The 19,741-nt window shown below is 42.8% G+C and overlaps 1 non-coding gene across 1 annotated transcript; it reads right to left on the reverse strand.

The window, feature by feature from the left end:
• Positions 1-17,243: 17,243 nt before the first annotated feature.
• On the reverse strand, positions 17,244-17,347 carry LOC129476531 (U6 spliceosomal RNA). The gene has a single exon (XR_008654969.1). It is a non-coding gene; the product is annotated as a U6 spliceosomal RNA (small nuclear RNA).
• Positions 17,348-19,741: the final 2,394 nt, after the last annotated feature.

The following is a 19,741-nucleotide window of genomic DNA, read 5'->3' on the forward strand; positions in this document are numbered from 1 at the left end:
GAGACTCTGTCCCAAAACAACAACAACAACAACAACAAACTGATACCTGAATCCCATCCCCAGACCTAATTGGTCTTGGTTGCAGCTTTCTTATGGGGAATTTTAAAAGCTTCCCAGGTGATCGTAAGATGCACCCAAGGCCAAGAGGGAGAATTTGTAGTTAATAAATAAGTTTATGAAAAATACTTTCAGGCTAACATTTTCTGAACCACCTGCCAGGAAGGTTTTGAAAAGCATCAGGGCCCAAGTCTCACGCCATCCACACTTGCCAATGAGTCTGCTGGGAAGTCTCAATCCTGTCACAAAGCATTTCATCACTTTGGTGTCCTCTGTAAGTTTAGAATTTCTGTGACTTGAGATTAAGTAATCCACTTTTGTCTCTGGGACTCCCCAGGATTCCTGGGCCCCAAAGTCTCATCCAGGAAAGCAAAGCCTGTCTTGGCCCTATTGGTCTCCCCTCTTTGGTATGTCACAAAGGAAATAGACTTTACCTTAGTAGCCAGGTGAAGTCCCCCACTAAGGAGGGTCCTTGCCTGAAGTTGAGGAGCATTCCTCTTGTGTTAGTTTCCTGTGGCTGCTGTAACAAATTACTACAAATTTGGTGGCTTTAAAACCACTGGAATTTATTGTCTTATAGTGCTGGAGGCCAGAAATCCAAAATCGGTATTACTGATCCAAAATCAATGTGTTGGGAGGGCTGCCCTCCCTCTGGAAGCTCTAGGTACACATCCCTTCCTTGCCTCTTCCAGCTCTGGAGGTTGCCAGCATGCCTTGACTTGTGGCCATGTCACTCCAATGTCTTCCTCTATGGTCCCATTGCCTTCTCTTCTGTCTGTGTCAAATCTTCCTTTTATAGGGACACTTGTAATTGCATTGAGGGTCTACCCAGATCATACAGGATGATCTTCTCATTGCAAGAGCCTTAATTTAATCACATCTGCAAAGTTCCTAGTTCAATATAAGATGATAGTCACAGGTTCTGGGGATTAGGAGGTAGATATCTTTTGGAGTGGGACATATTTCAGCATAGTACACCTCCTGTCATCCACTGACAGACCTGATCAAGGGTTCCTTTCTGCCCCCTACGTATTCCCACTGTCCATTCCTGCTAATACTCACACCCACAGCCCCTGTTCCCAAGCAAGCCCATGTCTCTAACTCAGCTTCCCCAAGGTCAGTCCATTGCAGTGAGAGAGGCAAGACTTTGGGCATGAAAATTCAGGATTTCCTGGGACTGCCAACTCTGTAGTTTTTACCAAAAGGTTTCTCTCTTTGTAGCAAAAATGATAGGATCAGTATCAAACATTCTGTGGAAACACTTTTACTTTTTTTTTTTTTTTTTTTTTTTTTACTTTATAGTGTGTATGGTGACCACTATAGTGCACTGGGGAATTGTTTTGCAAAATGATTTTTTCTTTAATTTTGGCTCCCTTATAGCCATGAATGTATGTTTTCAAAAGCCAAACATTAATATCACATTTAATCTGTTATCATTTCCAAATCACCAGACGGACAAGATAGCACCTATTCCTTGGCTAAACTGCAAAACTCATGATAACACCCAAGATGCAAACTTAACAATTCAGAGAGCTGCTTTTACACATTCTTGGCTCTGGCCTTGTTTCTGGATAAATGAAGAAGAGGAGTTATTTCAGAATGCCATCTTACTGTGTTGGGTGGGGCTTGGTAAGAGATTGAACCAAGGCCTCTCTCTTATTTTGAAAACTTGAAGTTACCGACGCCACTTGCCATACGTGTGGCAGCTGGCAGCTCATCCACATATTTACCCAACCACCCAATTTGCCCAGGCAGAACAGTAGGAAAAGTAACGCCCACTTTGGGAAGGAAAACTGCGTCCCACATTTAGAAGTTGCCTTTGCAGATTAGGAGCCCAGGCCTACAGAAGCTGCCCTCTGTGTTCTGCTTTCCCATAAGGACAATGCAGAGGGCCCCCAGAACATCAGTTTGAACCCTGTACTCACTGAGGCAGACAGGGTCAGGTCTGTAGTATGGAGGTTCAGGGAATGTGAAAGACAGAATGAACATCAGACAACACCTAGTTCAGATTTGCAGACTGGTGGTTCCTCAGGTGGAATAATCATGCAGATTTTTTGGGGGCCGAATAGTTTTGTTTTGTTTTGTTTTGTTTTGTTTTGTTTTTGTTTTTGTTTTGAGATGGAGTCTCACTCTGTTGCCCAGGCTGGAGTGCACTTTTTGGCTCTTATGTATAATTTAATGGACATTCACGTACAAGATTTTTTTTCTTTTTTTAGGTATTTACTTGGTTTTGTTAAACTGCTTTACTTAGATATAGTTCACATATCACACAATTCACCCATTGAAAGTGTACAATTCAGTGGTTTGGGGGCATATTCCCTTATTAATTTTAAAAACATTGTATGAAAATACATATAACATAAAACTTGCCATTTTAACCACTTTCTAAATGCAAAATTTAGTGTCATTAATTACACAATGTTGTGCAACCATCACCACTATCTGTTTCCAAAACTATTTCATCATCTGAAATAGAAATTCTATAACTCATTTAGGAATAACTCCCTATTCTCCCCTCCCTGGAGCCCCTGGTAACCTCTAATTCACTTTCTGTCTCTATGAATTTGCCTACTCTAGATATTTCATAAAAGTGGAATCAGAATATTTGACCTTTCACGTTTGGCTTCCTTCATTTGCAAAATGCGTTTTTTAATTATTGAGTTTTTCCCCTCTTATTTTTAGTTGATATGTAATAATTGTACATATTTAATGGGATACAGAGTGATGTTTTGATATGTGTATACAATGTATAATTAGCAAATCAGGGTAATTAGCACATCCATCATCTCAAACAGTTATTATTTCTTTGTGTTGTGAACATTCAAAATCTTCTCTTTCACTTAGCATAGTGTTTTCAATGTCCATCAATGTTGTAGCATGTATCCAAACTTCCTGTTTATGGCTAAATAATATTTCATTGTATGGATGTACTATATTTTGTTTATCTGTTGATGGACACTTGGGTTGTTTCTGCCTTTCAGCTATTGTGAATAATGCTGCAATGAACACTGATGGACAAGTATCTGGTCAAGTCCCTGCTTTCAGTTTTTGTGAGTATATACCTAGGAGTTGAATTGTTGGGTCAAATGAAATCTCTATGTTTAACATTTTGAGAACAGCCAGACTGTTTTCCAAAGCAGCTGCACAATTTTAGTTTCCCAGCACCAATGTAGGAGAGTTCCAATTTCTTTACACCCTCATGATCATATATTTTCCAATATTTTTATTATAGCAATTTAAGTGAGGGTGAAGTGGTGTCTTATTGTGATTTTGATTTGTGTTTCCCTAATGGCTAATGGTGGTGTTGAGCATCTTTTTATGTGCTTATTGGGTATATGTGTGTGTGTGTGTATGTGTATATATATATATGTGTGTGTGTGTGTGTGTGTGTGAATATATATGCAATGAATATATGTATATATATTCATTCTTTGGTAAATGACTATTCAGATCCTTTGCCCATTATAGTTGGCTTATTTCTTTTCATTATCACATTGTAAGAATTATTTATGTATTCCAGATACATGTTTCTTATGAGACATATTATTTTAAATTATATTTTTTCATTCTGTGATTTATCTTTTCATTTTCTTCTGGTATTCTTTGAAGCACAAACTCTTTAATTTTGGTGATGTCTAATTTACCTATATTTTTGTTATAATTGCTTGTACTTTTGGTGTTATATCTAAGTACCCATTGCCAAATCCAATGTCATAAAAATTCACCCTTATGTTTTTTTTCTAAGAATGTTATAGTTTTAGCTCTCACATTTAAGTCTTTGACCAATTTTGAGTTAATTTTTGTGTATGGTGTGAGGTAGGGGTACAATTTTCTTCTTCTGCATGTAGATATCCAGATGTGTCAGCATCATTTGTTGAAGGGACTATTCTTTCCTCATTGAACGATCTTGATTCTCTTGTACAAAAAAATCAACTGACTCAAGGAGCAGGGGTTCATTTCTGGACTCTCAGTTCTGTTCGATTGATCTATATGTCAATGCAATGCCAATACCATGCTATCTTGATCTTGATTACTCTTGCTTTGTAGTTAAGTTTTGAAATGGGAAGATGTGATTCCTCCAACTTTGTTCTTCTTTCAATATTGTTTGAGGTGTCCTTTGCATTACCATATGAATTTTAGGATCAGCTTGTCAATTTCTGCAAAGGAAATCAGCTGGGATTTTGAGAGAAATTGTGTTGAATCTGCAGATAAATTTGGAGAGCATTACCATCTTTACCCCTTCAGGCTTTTTGAAAAGCAGCAGGCTCTGCTAACTTCCCCGTCAATGCCAGGTATCTAAGGTGGCAGGTGCTATAATAGCCAGATAAGCCAATTACTTGTCCATTACTTTAATTTCACATTACTCCTGGATTGCACTGTTCAGTACAGAGGCCACTGGCCATATGTGACTACTGAGCACTTGAAATGTGGCTAGTCCAAACTGAGATTATGCATTGAAAGACACACCTGATTTCAGGCCAGGCACAGTGGCTCACACTTGTAATCCCAGCACTTTGGGAGGCCAAGGTGGGCAGATCACCTGAGGTTGGGAGTTCGAGACCAGCCTGACCAACATGGAGAAACCCCATCTCTATTAAAAATATAAAATTAGTCGGGCGTGGTAGCACATGCCTGCAATCCCAGCTACTCAGGAGGCTGAGGCAGGAGAATCATTTGAACCTGGGAGGCGAAGGTTGCAGTGAGCCAAGATCATGCCATTGCACTCCAGCCTGGGCAACAAGAGTGAAACTCCATCTCAAAAAAAATAAAAATAAAAAAAAATAAAGACACACCAGATTTCAAAGATTTCACACAAAAATATAAATGGAAAATATCTCAATAATTTTAACCATATGTTGAAATGATAATATTTTAGATATACTGGTTTAAATAAAATATATTTACAAATTATTTTACCTATTTCTTTTTACTTTTACTTTTCTTTTTGAGACAAGGTCTTGCTCTGTTGCCCAGACTGGATGGAGTACAGTGGCATGATCATAGCTCACTGCAGCCTCAACCTTCTGGGCTCAAGTGATCCTCCCACCTCAGCCTCCTGAGTAGCTGAGACTCACAGGCACGTGCCATAATGCCTGGCTAATTTTGTTTTCTTTTTTTTGTAGAAAGAGGATTTCATTATGTTGCCCAAACTGGTCTTGAACTCTTGGACTCAAGTGATCCTCTTGCTTTGGTCTCCCAAATGTTGGAATTACAGGAGTGAACCTGGCACTTTTTTTTTAAGTGGCTACTAGAACATTCAAAATATCTATGTGGTTTATATTATATTTCTGTTGGTCATCACTGGTTTAGGGATTCTTAACATGGAGTCAACTTAGAAGGGCAATGGTATAAGATTTAGGATGTCCTGGAATCCACTGAACATTTGGCAAAATATTTGTGTGTGTGTGTGTGTGTGTGTGTATGTTATCTATTACTGTGTAACAAATTACACCAAAATGTAGCAGCTTAAAAATATTTATTATCACATGGATCTGTGGGTCAGGAATGTGGGTGTCACTTAACAGGTGCCTCAGGTCAGGGTGTCTTACTGGTTGCAATCAAGTGTTGACTAGGGCTGCATTTATCTCAGGGCTTGATTGAAGGTAGTTCTGCCTTTACACTCACTCACGTGGCTATTGACAAGTTTCAGTTTCTTGCTAGCTAATAGAGACATTCTTTTTTTGCTATGTGGGCTTCTCCACAGTGCAGCACACAACATGGCAGCTAACTACACTCAACAATGAGTGAGCAAGAGAGCAGGGAGAGTGAGCAAGATGGAACCCAGTCTTTTATTTTACTTTTATTTATTTATTTATTTTTTATTTGAGATGGAGTCTCCCTCTGTTGCCCAGGCTGGAGTGCAGTGGCACGGTCTCGGCTCACTGCAACTTCCACCTCCTGGGTTCAAGCCATTCTCCTGCTTCAGCCTCCCAAGTAGCTGGGACTACAGATGCATGCCACCATGCCCAGCTAATTTTTTAATTTTTTGTAGAGATGGGGTTTCACCATGTTGCCCAGGCTGTTCTCAAACTCCTGGGCTCAATAAATCCACCCCACCCACCTTGGCCTTCCAAAGTTCTGGAGTTACAGGTATGAGCCATTGTGCCCAGCCAGTCTTTTTTTTTTAAATTGTGGGAAGACACACATAAGGAAGCCAGAGTCTTTTTGTAAACCAATCTCATTACTTTTGCTGCATCCCATTCATTAGAAACAAGTCACTAGGTCCATTTTACATTTAAGGGGAAGGGATTACACGAGGATGTGAATGCCAAGGGACCATTGCAAGCCATCATAGAGGCTGCTGACCACAGTGTATGTGTGCATTTTTTTCTAGAGAGACCTAAGCTTTCATCTGATTCTCAAAGAAGTCTCTCTCAACCAAAAAAAAAAAAAAAAAACAAAAAACGTTAAGAACTGGTTTGGAGGAAATTAAAATGGAGGTTTTGACTAAGGAAGAGATTTCCTTGCAAAATTTCAGTGCTATATACAATATCTAATCACTTGGTATCAACTAAAAAAAAGCATGGAAAGAGGTCCATAAAGATAAAAACTCAATGTATACATTTTTTTTTTTTTTTTGAGACAGAGTCTCGCTCTGTCGCCCAAGCTAGTGTGGAGTGACACAATCTCAGCTCACTGCAACCTCCGCCTCCCGGGTTCAAGGGATTCTCCTGCCTCAGCCTCCCAAGTAGCTGGGATTACAGGCATGCACCAGCATGCTCGGCTAATTTTTTTTTTTTTTTAATTTTTAGTGGAGATGGTGTTTTACCATGTTGGCCAGACTGGTCTCGGACTCCTGACCTCAGGTGATCCGCCCACCTTGTCAATATATACTTGAGTGAAATAATCACAAGATTTCTCCCTATAATCTCTCAGGCATAGTTCTCTATACTTGAGGAGCCACCAGGGCCTTGGGAGAAGGTGTACCGAGGCCCAGGTTAGACCAAGTCTTTGTGATCCCACCCCTTGGTATTGCTGGAGTTATAGTTTGCATTCCTACTGTAGGGATCGTGTGAGTTTCTCCTCATTCATACTTCCCTGCCATTGTCAACCTTTCTCCCCAGTTCTAAGAACTAAGTGTGTGAACTTCTCCTAGAGCTGAGACTTCCAGAGAAGGGGCTTGGCCAGGCCTAAGTAATAGGTATGGATAAAAGGCAATGCCCAGCCTCCTTATGTTACCAGCAAGTAACATAAGTAGGAAAAGTGAAAAGAATAATATATTAGGCCAGATATGCTGTTATTCTTGGAAAACAGTTTCTGGAATCGGTGGCTGAATTCTGCCTCCCTATAACGAAGGGCTGAGCAGATTTGTGAGAGGCAGATCTCTGGATAATTGCATTGCTCGGCTCCCAGGGGAGAGGCCTGTGTGTAAGTTACTGCAGAAGGAAATGACCATGGCCCTTGTGCAAATGTGTTTTTTCTTCTACATCGCCCTTGAAGTAACTCTCCATGTGTTTCTGTAAGGAAAATTCATGTCTTGTAGGACTCATAAGAAATGCCTATTCTAACAGGCTCACCAGCAACTGCTCTAGCACCTGGTGCCCAGGCAATTTAGATTCTACCTGGTATTATTGGTCTGATTCTTGTTGCAAACACTGGTGACAGAAGTTAGTGATAAGAACCCAGGGACTCTGAGATGGAGACAGTTCTAGATTCTGGCCTGGCAGATGCTGTCTTATTTCTCATCCCACTCAGGAGCTGGAAACCAAGAGAGTCTTGGGTTGGAAGCAGGAGGCACCAGGCTCTAGAACCATCCCAATGTCCCTCATTTACCTTGGGGCCTTACTTGCATCATCTGCTGGCTGAGGGGCTGGGCTAGTTGACCTCAAGGGTCTGCCTGCCTGCTCTGCCCCTGGGTGATTTCTGTCTCTTCCTGGTTGCAGCACGGAGAGTAGGACATGTGGAGAATGTGGAAACCCACCTCTGGGCCTTGTGCTGGCTGCAGCAGGGAGCTCTGCAGTGCCCTTGTTTGAAAGGCATAAGCTTAGCTGCTGCCAGGCCCTTCCCAGTCTCCTGCTGGAACACAGCACTGGAACTGGACCTCAGGCACCAATCCTACCCTGCCCCTGGCAACCCCAAATCCCACACCTCCATCATCCAAATCAGCCACCCTGATTAACAATAGAAAAGCAGTCAGGTGTGGTAGCTCACACCTGTAATATCAGCACTTAGGGAGTTCAAGGCGGGTGGATCACTTGAGTCCACCCTGGGCAACATGGCGAGACCCCTGTGTCTACAAAAAAATACAAAAAATAAGCTGGGCATGGTGGCACACACCTATAGTTCCAGCTACTCAGGAGGCTAAGGTGGGAGGATCACATGAGCCTGGGTAGTGAAGGCTGCAGTGAGCCATGATCATGCTGCTGCACTGCAGCCTGGGCGACAGAGTGAGACCCTGTCTCAAATAAATAAATAAATAAAAAGAAAAGAAAAGAAAAACTGTGGAGGTTTTAGGCAAGAAATCAACACTCCCTGAGAGCTCAAACAAGAGCCATCAAATTCACTTCCCCTTGAAAATCAGCACCTAGGAGTGAGTATGCCCTTATTCGTGTAACCAATCCTTTCCCCCCACTCTCTCTCCCCAGTCTCAGTTGTTATAAGAATGTTGAGTGGGTTTGGAATTATTACAAATAAAAAATGCCAGAAGATTTTTGGATAAGAAACACTAAGCTCTGCAGCTTCCGGAGAACCCTTCAAGAGGAAGAATGTGGAAGGCACTTGAAACCAGTCCTGGCTGGCTGCCTTCTCTGAAGCCTACGGTTTCATGTGGACTCACAGGAACATTACGGATGGCATCTCTGAGACACTCAGCAACTGAGGAAGTTGGGTTCAGCTGCTCTGACTTGCAATTCAGGACTTAAGGCCAAAAGCAAAATGGGAATCTCAGAAAACCGAGCCCCATGTGCTTGCTGGCTTCCATCTCACCTGGGAATATGAACTTCTGAAACCATCCAGGCCAGATTGTATGAGAAGGCCTGTGACTCACTGTGCTTCAGAGCACACACCAGGCTGGAAGGTATTTTCTCAAGCAACAGGAGCAAGGCCTGTGGCTCACAGACTAGGCGGGGGAGTCGTGGATCAACACAGCCAAGCCCAGGCGCAAGGAGAAAGGAATCACTGCAAAGCTTCTCTATGTAAGCAGCAGGCTCCTACTGGGAGCGGGTGTTGGATGTGGGTACGTGAGCGGGCAGGCTTCCTGCCTCACTGCTGGAGAAAGTCATTCTGTAACTGAAGTTCTTGTCAGGATTAATTGAGTGGATGGGCCTGGCAAGCTCTTGGAGAACATGAAGACCTTTTTCCTTAGGTCTGTGGCTGGCTCATAGCACAGGCTTCAGCTGTTCTAGTCAACTCTTGTGAGGCCTAAGCCTTCCTCACAGTGTGGCTATATAGAACCTGATCTCCTGTTAGACACTCGTTCTGCTCCCAGTGTCCCACTGAGCTGTAACCGATACTCATCTCTAAATCATTGCTATGATGCTCATTTGCTATGAGCACACTCTTGCAAACCTAGATTCTGCCTAACAGTTGAGTGGCGGCTTCAGTGGGATTTCAATATCTGTAATGGATGGCCATCCCATGGGGCCTTACCTCCTGCCCTAGCTAAGGGATGAAGCAACAATGACCAATAAGAGAGATGTTGGAAGATATCTGAGATAGACCATTAAGCCCCAAAATACAAAAGATAGGGGGCTGGAGTCCCACTGCATTGTTAGGCAAAATCAGACCATTGGTGAGGCTTTAAAAATGCCATTTCAAGAGAAATTATTAATAATCAGTAGATGAGGCAAGACAGATTAATAGCAAGTTTCGGGCCTGGGCAAGGTACTTCATACCTGTAATCCCAGCATTCTGGGAGACCAAAGAGGGTGGATTGCTTGAGGCCAGGAGTTCCAGACCAGCATGGGTAACATAGGGAGATTCCATCTCTACAAAAAAAAAAAAAAGGCCGGGCGCGGTGGCTCAAGCCTGTAATCCCAGCACTTTGGGAGGCCGAGGCAGGCGGATCACGAGGTCAGGAGATCGAGACCACAGTGAAACCCCATCTCTACTAAAAATACAAAAAATTAGCTGGGCACGGTGGCGGGCGCCTGTAGTCCCAGCTACTCAGGAGGCTGAGGCAGGAGAATGGCGTGAACCCGGGAGGCGGAGTTTGCAGTGAGCCGAGATTGTGCCACTGCACTCCAGCCTGGGCGACAGAGTGAGACTCCGTCTCAAAAAAAAAAAAATCTGGGTGTGGTGGCGCACACCTGTAGCCCCAGCTACTCAAGAAGCTGAGGTGGGAGGATTGCTTGAGCCCAGGAGGTTGAGGCTGAGATTGCACCACTGCACTCCAGCCTGGGTGACAGAGTGAGACTCTGTCTAAAGAAAAAGGCCAGGTGCGGTGGCTCACACCTGTAATCCCAGCACTTTAGGGGCCAAGGCAGGTGGATCGCTTGAGGTCAGGAGTTCAAGACCAGCCTGGCCAACATGGGAAACCCTGTCTCTACTAAAAATACAAAAATTAGCCAGTCACAGTGGCTCATACCTATAATCCCAGCACTTTGGGAGGCCAAAGTGGGTGGATAATTTGATGCCAGGAGTTTGAGACCAGCCTGACCAACATGGCAAAACCACGTCTCTACTAAAAATACAAAAAAATTTAGCTGGGCATGGTGGTGTGTGCCTGTAATCCCAGCTACTCGGGAGGCTGAGGCATGAGAATCGCTTGAACCCAGGAGGCAGAGGTTGCTGTGAGCCGAGATCATGCCACTGCACTCCAGCCTGGGCGACAGAATGAGACCCTGTCTCAAACAAACAAACAAACAAACAAATACACAAAAACCAAACCAAAACAAAAAAACCCTCCTATTTGTTTCCCCGTGTGAGCCTCAGAACCAGCCTGGAACAGGCAGTACAGGACTTAATGTAATTGATAGTGTTCTTAGTGATACTGGGGCCGACCCGATGCTGGAGAGAATGTTGACAAAAACTTCCCCAGTTTTCTAGAGTTTTACCAAAACTCACATAGGGGAGCCACGCTGGGGAACCATAGATTTCATATTATCAACTGCTATAGGACTAAATGAGAGTCTGAAATCACAGGAAATGAGACCATCAACATTAGAACTAACCCTTTGATGCAACAGAAAATCCCAAAGTTTAAAAGCAACTTAAAGAACTAAGGAGATGGTAAACTTACCTCTGAAAAGGAGAATTTGTGGCAATCAGTTTGGGATAGATTCTAGTTTGTTGGGAGCCCTAAGCTGTGTTTGAAATATTCATGATATTAGAAAGACGACCACTAACTACGCGCTTCTGGACTGAAATAATGGTAATGTAGTAAACTTTTTATAATCCAACAGATTTGGCAAACTAAATATACAGTTTTCTTTTCTTTTCTTTTCTTTTTTTCTTTTCAGACAAGATCTCACTTTGTTACCCAGGCTAGAGTGCAGTGGCATGAACATAGCTCACTGCAGCCTTGACCTTTGGGGCTCAAGTGATCCTCCCACCTTGGCCTCCCAAAGTGCTGGGATTACAGGCATGAACCACTGTGCCTGGCCTGTGATGTTTTCTTTTTTATATATACATACATTGCTTATTGATTTTCATAGAATTCAAGTACGGTAAAATACGCAGAACAAAAACATACTGGAGGTGGGTGTAGTGGCATGTGCCTGTAGTCCCAGCTACTTAGGAGGCTGAGGTGGGAGATTCACTTAAGCGTGGGAGGTTGAGGCTGCAGCGAGCCATGTGCTCCAGCCTGGGTGACAGAGTGAGACCCTGTCTCAAACAAACAAACAAACAACAAGAACAAAAACAAAACACACACACTGGGAAAGCATCTAATCTTTCTTGGATGATTTAGGACTTTGATTCCTCTGAATAGAAAGTTAAGGGGGAAATTGATTCGGAAGTTTAGACAGTATGTGGCCACTTGAAAACAGCTCAGTTTTTGCCATAGTTCCTAGACAACATTTTTGCCCTGTTGGGTTTTTGCAACTGTAGCCATAAACAAGTTCTAGAAAATTGGGTGAGAATAAGGCTTTCTCGTTGGTAACATGGCAGAAAACAATATGATATCATTCTAAGTGAAATGAGCCCTAGGTTACTAATGAATTCTCCATCAGTAGCAATTGAAGCAGGTCAGAGTTGAGGGATACAATTACATTTCACATTTGGCCAGTGCTTAGTGGCCTCATTGCTGTATAAATGTGAAGGTCTGTGGTCCTGGTTGTCTGAGAGAAAGTGAGTAGTTTCTACACCATCTGCCAGGGCTTTGGATACTCAAATTGATGTTCCTTCCATAAACATCTTCTGTGGTGTGACCAAGTGTAAGAGGTGGAGCTGAGCACTGCGGGAGATGCCAGGCTAAATGGTCCCATTGACTGCAAGCCTAAGGCAGACACTCTTATTTGGAATTCCCTATCCTCTAGAAGCTTCTCCTGTCACAGTTATGGATGGTGTCTGGAAAGCTCTGAGGACAGGATACACCTCTTCAGATTTTCCAGAAGGGCAAAACATTGTTACTATTGGCAATGTATTGTAATGGTAAAAGTAAATGTAATTAGCCATGGTAATTGTGAAACACAAGTCATGCTTCTATTTACTCTGTGATAGTAAACAAATTCAAAACAGGCTGGGCATGGCGGCTCAGGCCTGTAATTTCAGCACTTTGAGAGGCCAAGGCAGGAGGATTGCTTGAGGCTAGGAGTTTGAGACCAGCCTGGGCAACATAATGGGACCCCATCTCTACAAAAAATAAAAAATTAGCCGGGTGTGGCGGCATGTGCCTATAGTTCCAGCTGCTTGGGAGGCTGAGGTGGGAGGATCCCTGAGCCTGGGAAGTCAAAACTGCAGTGAGTCGTGATCGCACCACTGCACTCCAGCCAGGGCAACAGAGTGAGATCCTGTCTCTAAAAAAAACAAAAAATTTGCATCAAGATAGCACAGAAAGTGCACTGCAGTTAAATCCAAGAAATCCATGCCCTGCTCTCTCCTCATACTTTTTCTCTTGCTATGCCTTTGCGTTCAAGGTAAAGGAAAATCTACAGGTTCTTGATTGTGGAAACCTGTAAGCAAGCAGTCTCTAGGATCTATGCAAAAAGCTCCTTTACATTTCAAAATAGGCTGCATTTAGTGCCCCAGCTAAGACAAAAATGTGGACAACAAATTCATCCCAAGTACCAAACAAAGATTATTGTGGGACGGGGAGTATTTTCAGAGACAGAACATTTCCTACCTCCTCAATTAGTGAATTCAGTCTATTCTGTGGTCGCGTTCACGAACATTTAGGTGTGGGGGCTGGGTGGGGAGGAGCGGCCTCTCAGCCTTGCCTGAGAGAACAGCACAGAAGGGGTTACCTAATTCCACTGTGGGAGTTTTATCTGCCTCCTGGATGGTTCAGTGTAGGTCTATGTCTAGACTGATTACAAAAGCACCAACAAAACAAAATAAATACCTAACATCTTACAGAAAAGGCACGAAACCAAACAGTATGAGTGGGGAGAACAATGCCTCTGTTGTGACAGGAAGTCTTCGTGAGGATGATGGAATTCCTGCACCCCAGGTTCTAATTTGTAAAGGCAACATTAAACGTCTCAAAGCAGGCCCTGGCTTGAACACATTAATTTTGAAGGCAATGTGTTTGGTTAGATAAGGGATTTTTTTTTTTCACTGCCACTAGGATCAAAATGAAGATCAGTATAACTAGCTCCGTCTGCGTGGGCACAGATTTCAGAAAACAGCTTTTACTCTCATTCACCAATATAACCATTTGTTAATTCTGCTCCTTCCAAGTGACAAGGTGTGTGCGATGTGATTGAAAAGGCTCTGGTTGGCTCAGTCCTGACTTGCACTCACTGTGCTGTGTGACCTTAAACAAATCTCTTAACCTCTCTGAGCCTCAATTTCTACATATGTAAAATGAGGGGGTTGGGGTTGCTGATCTATCTTTGTGAGTTGAAGACTCTAACAAAGCAAAATAAATGTAACAATCCCATTGCCTAATGGTGCTGACAATCGGGGACTTTCACCCAAAAAGAAAGCTGTAACATCATATCCAAAGTAGTTTTTAAATATGTCATTCTAAACTGAAACTGCAGTTGAGTGATGGCTCGCTCTAGAATTCTAAGTCGAATCACCTCTCAAACTCTAAGGTCAGTGTATAACTAGGTGGCAAGTATGTCACATAACTGAAGGTACATTTGTTAAGCCAGTAGTTTCAAATGGCCTGAGGCAGAACATTTTGAATGCTTGTTCATTCCCTCAATGTTCATCCCCTCAAATATCTATTGAACACCTACTATGTACCAGGCTCTGCAGACAAGATGTTTCTCCTGGAATCCTATGCCTTCTCCTCCCTTCCCACCCCTGACTTTCCCCTTTCCCTTTCTTCTTTGCTTTTGGTTTTGTTTGTGACCCCTGGTGTAAAGGATTGAGCGAAAGCTACTGCTCAGTTCATGGTAGGCACCATAGTTGGTCCAGATAAGGCCCTTCTCTTGGGTTGTTTCATTCATTCATTTATTCTATTTTATTCCCAAAGCTCACTGCCATTTCCCTCCCTGCAAAGGTACCCATTCTAATGCTGTAAATATATACCTTTTAGTATGTCTGTATTTTTGTAAAATATGTATTGTCTCCTGTATATATGTATATATATATATATATATATATATATATACACACATATATATATACACATATATATACACATACACACACACACACACACATACACACACACACATATATATATATACTCTTTTTTTTTGAGACAGTCTCAATCTGTTGCCTAGGCTGGAGTGCAGTGGTGTGATCTCAGCTCAGCTCACTGCAACCTCCTCCTTCTGGGTTCAAGTGACTCTCCTGCCTCAGCCTCCCAAGTAGCTGGGACTCCAAGTAGCTGGGACTACACCATGCCTGGCCAATTTTTGTATTTTTAGTAGAGACGAGGTTTCACTATGTTGGCCAGGCTGGTCTCGAACTCCTGACCTCAGGTGATCCACCTGCTTCAGCCTCCCAAAGTGCTGGGATTACAGGTGTGAGCCACAGCGGCCAGCCTGTGCATATATTTTAATTAATTCAAATGGTGAGATGCTATATAGCCCATGGAGTTTCTTGCCTTTTTTTCTTTTTTACCCATACTAGGGTTTTAAGATCCATCCATGCTGCTGGGGGTACATATGGTCTGTTGCTTTTCACTGCTGCATGATACTCCATGGTGTGCATCCTCACGTTGTACCTCTCCCCTCTCCCAGGGAGGTACCTGGTATTCTGCAGTGCTTCACCATGGCAAGTATTCCAACAGTAACCTGCCTTGTGCATGGCCCACTATGGACCTGTGTCATATTGTTCTGCCTAAAGCACTCTTCTCCCTTAGTCTTTGTTTGTTTATTTGTTTGTTTTTTGAGATGGAGTCTTGCTCTGTTGCCTAGGCTGGAGTCCAGTGGCGTGATCTTGGCTCACTGCAACCTCCACTTTCTGGGTTCAAGCGATTCTCCTGCCTCAGCCTCCTGAATAGCTGGGATTACAGGTGTGCCCCTCTATGCCCAGCTAATTTTTGTAGTTTACTTAGTAGAGATGAGGTTTTCACCATGTTGCCCAGGCTGGTCTAGAACTCCTGGCCTCAAGTGATCTGCCTGCCTCGGCCTCCCAAAATGCTGAGATTATAGTCGCGTGCTACCACGCCCGGCTAATGTTTGTATTTTTGGTAGAGATGGGTTTTGCCATGTTGGCCAGGCTGGTCTCAAACTCCTGACCTCAAGTGATCTGCTTGCCTTATCTTCCCAAAGTGCTGGGATTACAGGCGTGAGCCACCGTGCCCAGCCCTATGCTTTATTTTTCAGTTTTTTAATGTGAATCTTTCAAACTCAATACATTAATTTCTAAATATATAAAAGTGAATAAAAAGCTATGACCTTATTTGGTTGGTTCCTTGGCAAACCTAGAAGACCTTCTACATCCAAACTAGTACTGTGACTTTCCAAGAGGCCCCCTTAGAAGGGAATCATTGCACCAGGGACACTGTCCTCAAATTTTCTGGAACTTTTCTTTGGAAAAAAAGAGAAACTTCCATCGCCCATAGCACATTCTTTGGAATCTTCCTGGGGTGAGGGAGGGAAGGGGCTTTGTTTCTTGAAGGCAGATTTGATTTTTGGAAACAGCTAAAAGCTACTTGGCAGCAAGTGTAGTGAATGAGGTGGGTGATCAAACTGAATAATATTATTTTTGGTTCCAAACAAGGTGTGACTATAAAGAAATGAGGCTGATTTTCTTGTATGGCACATAAACTAGCTCAACAGCAATTCCAAAAAGGACTTCCAAAAATGCTGTGGCCTTGGCAAGAAAAAAATATTTCTCCACCCCAGTACACACACACAAACACACACACACGTGCACACACACACACACACATAGTGTATGGCATCTGACTCAATCCATAGACAAGGGAAACCAAAAGCCTTTGGAATGTATTTAAAAAACCGATTGTGCAAGTATGGGATGGAAGAGACCTGGCTGGGCAGCCATTCTTGAAAAAACCTATCATAGTTGCAGTTAGCCAGAACACGGAATTATCATGCACTAAAGAGTGTGATGTGGCTGCTCAGCAAGTGTCTGAATCCTAGGACTGCTCTGGCAGAGGTCCTGGACTTCTGCGGGAACAGAGACACCCATCGGCCACTCTGTTCAGGCTCTCCCTGCCATGGGCTCAGCTATGGGCCTGACAGGACAAGAGGACCACTGGCCCACTGGAGCCTGGCTCACGAAGGAGCTTGTCAATGCTGTCCAATGTGTTTGGAAAAGCAGACAACCCAGAGGAGGCAAGTGTCAGCGACTGAAAATTATTGCAAAAAGGGAGCTATGTGAAAACTAGTGCCATCTTAGTCTCTTTTTTTTGTTTGTATAAATTTAAGGGACACAAGTGCAGTTTTGATTCATGGATGTATTGCATAGTGGTGAAGTCTGGGCTTTTAGTGTAACCATCACCCAAATAGTGTACATTGTACCCATTAAGTAATTTCTTACCCCTTACTCCCTCCCATCCTCTCACCTTTCCCAGTCTCCAGTGTTTATTATTCCACTCTCAATGTTCATGTGTACACGTTATTTAGCTCCCACTTATAAGTGAGGACATGCAGTATTTAACTTTCTATCTCCGAGTTGTTTTACTTAAAACAATGGCCTCTAGTTCCATCAATGTTGCTAAAAATATGGAATGCTTCACAAATTTGCATGTCATTCATGCACAGGGCCCATGCTAATCTCTGTATCATTCCGATTTTAGTGTATGTGCTGCCCAAGTGAGCACGGCCATCTGAATCTCAGGATTTTCTTTATGGAAGAGCTGGAACCATAGGAGGAAATAATAGGAAGGCAGATTTAGGCTCACCCTAATAAAGACTGATTCATATTATAGAATTGTATGCTCATACATGTTCTGCACATGTATCCCAGGACTTAAAGTATAATAAAAAATAAAAAAATATATATTTCTCAATAAAGCATTGGTTGTAAATACTGCAACAGTATGCAACTGCAAAAAAAAAAGAATTGTATGTTCAATACAATCTCATGTGTGTGAATATACACATACAGAGAGGGGGTGAAAGACTGGAAAAATATAAATTTTTTTTTTTTTGAGACAGAGTCTTGCTCTGTTGCCCAGGCTGGAGTGCAGTGGCACAATCTCGGCTCACCGCAAGCTCTGCCTCCCGGGTTCACACCATTCTCCTGCCTCAGCCTCCCAAGTAGCTGGGACTACAGGCGCCCGCCACCACGCCTGGCTAATTTTTTTTGTATGGAAAAATATAAATATTTAATAGTGGATTTCTATGTGGTATGGAATTATGGGGCAAACATCATTTTCTAAACTTTACATAATTATGTGTTGTTAGATTTTTTATTACCTGTATTTCATTTGTGATAACTCTTTTCCTGTAAGAAATGGATTTGCTAAAAATTCGAGGTATCCAACAACCAAACAGGCTACTTTGTGACCTAGTGAGAGCCCTGCCTTAGGAGGTAATCAAGCAAACATTGTGGGATGAACTATCAGGTCCCTTCCAGTCTAGGGACTCAGTATCTGTTATTTTTGGAATTAACCTTATTCAAGTACCAGAGTTGAGTTGATGGAAGTTCACTCACGCATCCAATGAGGAAGAGGCCTTCCAACACAATGGGGCAACTTCCCAGCTCCCAGGTCTCTTCTAAGAAAAAACAGTCATCTTAACATAATTCAAGTGTAGAAAGTTTAAATCAAAGGGTAGAATCAGGCCAGGTTCGGTGGCTCACACCTGTAATCCCAGCTTAAAGCCAATAGGATATGGTGGATTTTCCACGTTTTATACATGTGTATGATCATCCCAGCACCTTGGGAGGCCAATGCAGGTGGATCACTTGAGGTCAGGAGTTTGAGACCAGCCTGGGCAACATGGTGAAATCCCATCTTTACAAAAAGATAGAAAAATCAGCCAAGCCTAGTGATGTGTGCCTATAGTCCCAGCTACTCGGGAGGCTGAGGCAGGAGAATTGCTGGAACCTGGGAGGTGGAGGCTGCAGTGAGCCAAGATTGTGCCATCATACTCCAGCCTGGGTGACAGAGGGAGACTCTGTTTAAAAAAAAATAAAATGGTAGAATCAACACGTCAAAGAGGAAAAGCCACTAACCAGCCATGAAACTTGATTCTGAACTAGAGCAATAATTAAAAAAATACATAGCGAGATAGGAAAAGACAGAGGCAAAAAGCTCAAAGAGACAGGCCATTGATGATACATAGTTGATGCCAATAGGATATGGTGGATTTTCCATGTTTTAAACATGTGTGTGGTTATCCAGTTTAATCCCATCTACGTAGCTGAAGCCAGCAGGTCTTGGACATGACAGGGGAGTTATCTTCTGGTCCTCCTCGCTCAGGCTGGATGGCCCATAGCTGCAGACAGTACCAGGACAGCAGAAACACAGGGTGCCTGGGGTCATGTTCTGGAAACTGAAACAAGTCAAATATGACCTTAGGCTGGAAAAGTTCTGAGAGGCATTGGAGGGACAGCACATTCATGCCACCAGCTGGGCAGAGGGACCGGCATTGACTGCCTTTTGGGTTGAATGGTGCCACAAAATCTGAGTAACAAAGAGGTTAGAAATCTTGTCCTCATTCTCCATTTGACAATAGGGAAACTGAGGTCTAGAGAGAGGAAGTGGATGAGAAGGGTGTGCGAAAACTGACAATCTCCTTTGCCTCCCAGAGAGGAGAAATGGACTTTAAGACAGTCCTCTCCTGCTTGCAGGAGCAAAGCTTGGTCTCTGAGCCACAAATTACTTTTTGCCACATCAAATAACAACATTTCCATGGAATGACAGGGACAGTTATTAGATGATAACTGAGCTTTAAATCCTTCTTCTGGGTTGGTGTTGCTATATTAGACTCTGAGTCCGAGCAGCAAACCTTTGCCATGTGTAGGTTTCATAACCAAAGCCCAAAGTTTCTTACAAACCCCATTCAAATGCACAAAGAATGATGGTTTAAAAACAAAGACAACTGGCTTCTTTCTCTTTCAGGTCTTACGCACTATTACAAATCATTGAGATCACATTAACACATACAACTGATTGTAGTCTTAACTTCGATAAAACTAACCAAAGGAAACGCTAAACCAAATATTTCCAATTTGTGTTTGTGAGCATTTCTGCAAAGGATGAAGATGG

The sequence above is a fragment of the Symphalangus syndactylus genome, chromosome X, assembly GCF_028878055.3.
Source record: "Symphalangus syndactylus isolate Jambi chromosome X, NHGRI_mSymSyn1-v2.1_pri, whole genome shotgun sequence".
In the NCBI taxonomy this organism is placed as follows: Eukaryota; Metazoa; Chordata; class Mammalia; order Primates; family Hylobatidae; genus Symphalangus; species Symphalangus syndactylus.